At 38.7% G+C, this 2,863-nt stretch overlaps 1 non-coding gene across 1 annotated transcript; it reads left to right on the forward strand.

Moving 5' to 3' along the window:
- The first annotated feature begins 2,350 nt into the window (after positions 1–2,350).
- LOC115030476 lies at positions 2,351–2,483 on the forward strand. Its single transcript, XR_003836072.1, has one exon. It is a non-coding gene; the product is annotated as a small nucleolar RNA SNORA51 (small nucleolar RNA).
- Positions 2,484–2,863: the final 380 nt, after the last annotated feature.

The following is a 2,863-nucleotide window of genomic DNA, read 5'->3' on the forward strand; positions in this document are numbered from 1 at the left end:
GTCTTATGTGTCTTGAGTTCTTTGTTGTGTTTTGCATATTTCTCAGCGTCCTAGTTTCATGTTTACTGATGTGATAAAACACCCTGACAAAAGCCATCAGGGGAAGAAAGGGGGTTTATTTTATTTTACAATACCAAGTTATAGTCCATCATTTTGAGAAAGCCACAGCAGGAAGTCAAGCAATTAGTCATATCAAATCCACAGTCAAGAGCAGAGACAAATGAATACCTGTTTTCTTGTGCTGAACTATATTTCTTTTGTTTTATATCAAGACCCAAGGATCTGAAGGAGTCTGCAACCCTATAGGAGGAATAACAATATGAACTAACCAGTACCCCTAGGGCTCGTGTCTCTAGCTCCATATGTAGCAGAGGGTGGCCTAGTCGGCCATCATTGGGAGGAGAGGCCCTTGGTCTTGAAAAGATTATATGCCCCAGTACAGAGGAATGCCAGGACCAGGAAGCAAGAGTAGGTGGGTTGGGGAGCAGGGCAAGGGGAGTGTATGGGGGGTGAGGGGGGGGGGCTTTAGGGATAGCATTTGAAATGTAAATGAAGAAAATATCTAATTAAAAAATTCTTTTAAAAAAAAAGACCCTTCTTAGGGAATGGTGTTGCCCACAGTGGGCTGGATCATCACACATTCCCATATGAATTAACCTTTTGCAGACATGCTTCCACACTGATCTGATAAAAAGTTACAGCCGGGCGTGGTGGCGCACGCCTTTAATCCCAGCACTCGGGAGGCAGAGGCAGGCAGATTTCTGAGTTCAAGGCCAGCCTGGTCCACAAAAAAAAAAAAAAAAAAAAAGAAAAGAAAAAAAAAGTTACTGAAATGAGATTATTTTTTCCCAACTCATTTAAAGCTGTGGTAACCATCCTGGCTAGAAAAATGGCTCAGTGGTTAAGATTACCAGCTGCTCTTCCAGAGGACATACATTGAGGATTCTTGTTGAGTTATATTTCCTTAGATTAATCTACAAAATACAAATCAATTTTGGTAACAATTGTAATGGTTTGATAGGAGCCCTGCTAATCTCAGGTACAGGAGAATAGACTATGTTCTTGACTTGTGTCCCATAGTTCTATCCTCTAATACACTGCACTAAGTTCTTGACAAACTTCCTTTGACCTATGTAGCCTTCCCTTCTATTGCCATGGTAAGTGGTATGGCGATTCTTTTGGCTTCAGAGTCCCTTAAAGTTCGGCTGTTTCTACAGCCTGTGGGACTAGGGGACTATTGCTTTGGTCTATATGTCCTGCTGGGTTCCATGCTCTACAACTGAGTTTGAGAGAGTCTTTCAGCTTTGAACATCACTACTATACTTACATTGCTACATCCACTGTATGCCTTGTATCTGATCCTGATTTTGTTCCAACTTTCATATTCTGCCTACTTTCTTCCAAGTGTTTTGAAAGGCTTATTATTCTGAGGTTCGCTGGGAGCAGGGCCTCCAATTTGTGTTCCCAGAATTGTGCAATGCCTCTGTGATGGAAGTCCTTCATAAGTGAATCTTTCCTGGGACAGTGGTGCTAAGACCAGAGGCAGCTTGCTATGTGGATGAGGGATTGAGCATTTACTGCACATCAGCTGAGCCTTGGAACCGTTCCTTTTCTTGTTGTATCAGACTCTATATTGAGCATGAACCCACTAGGTGGGACTGCATTTCAGGTACTATTCCCTCTGATTTTTTTTTTAATGTTTTATAGGAATAGTTTTTAAGTTAATCAATCTTTATTTTCTCTACAGTGCCGTTATTCTTCAAAATGAGAGTAATTACTTACACATTAAATGCAAAATTTTTAGTTAATATTAGAGTGTGAGACAGTAAGAATTGATGCAAAAGGAAACTATAAGCTTGCCTCTTTTATTCCTGTATACAATTTCTGGAGGAATTTCAAGAGGAATTCATTAGTATCCATATAATTGTCCAGATAGAAGCCATATGTTGTTGTTTGGAAAATAAATCTGGAGATCATTTTGTGCTCTGAACTAATTTTGCCTCTAGTGATGCTAAAGCAATAGCTCAAATTACAACCAATATTTCAGGTCACGCAGTGACATCTAGTGTGTGTGGAAGAGATTGTGTTTGGATTCACATTCTAAATCAACTCCCAAAAAGAACACATTTTAAAGTATTTTAATTTTCTACCCTGAAATTGTAAATGAAGTGGTTTCTTTGCTTATATTTAAAGGCTTAAAACTATTTCTCATAAATAATTAGAATATATTATGGATAATACAGAAAATTATTTTTTTAAATATTTAAGGACATTATAAATAAATTATCTGAAGCTTGTCAAAAACTTTCTTGAGGATAGATGCATAGTTATTTCTATATAAAGAGTGAGTGGCCTCCTTGTGCTTACCACAGGCTGTGTCCCTACACTGACTGTATAGAAAGAGGAGTCAGAATAAACCTACCCCATGTACACCTCAGCCTAGGCCACTGTACCTGGTCTGTATTGTTAATGGGGAGACATGGATTTAAAAAAGAAAAAGTGAGTACCACTATCTGTGAGTATGCAGCTATGTAGTTTCTTGCTCTCTTGGGGTTGTACTATTCAAAATTTTGGTCTCCTAGATACTTCTGGATTGGACTGTATCAAAAAAGACCTTTCCATTTTGAATGTGGAGACTATGAAATTATTTTGCAAATAAACCTATATTTATTTCATGTTTTAAAAATAATTAATTTATTTACATCTGCATCTGCATTTCCTCCTCTCCTCCCAGTTCCTCGCCCCCTCTATCCTACCTCCTCCCTTTTTCCTCAGAAAAGGGGAGGCGTCCCATGAATATCACCTGCCTTAGCATAACATGTTGCAGTAGTACTATGTGTATCTTTTCCACCTTGCTTTTAGG

This window comes from Mus caroli, chromosome 2, assembly GCF_900094665.2.
Source record: "Mus caroli chromosome 2, CAROLI_EIJ_v1.1, whole genome shotgun sequence".
Taxonomy (NCBI): Eukaryota; Metazoa; Chordata; class Mammalia; order Rodentia; family Muridae; genus Mus; species Mus caroli.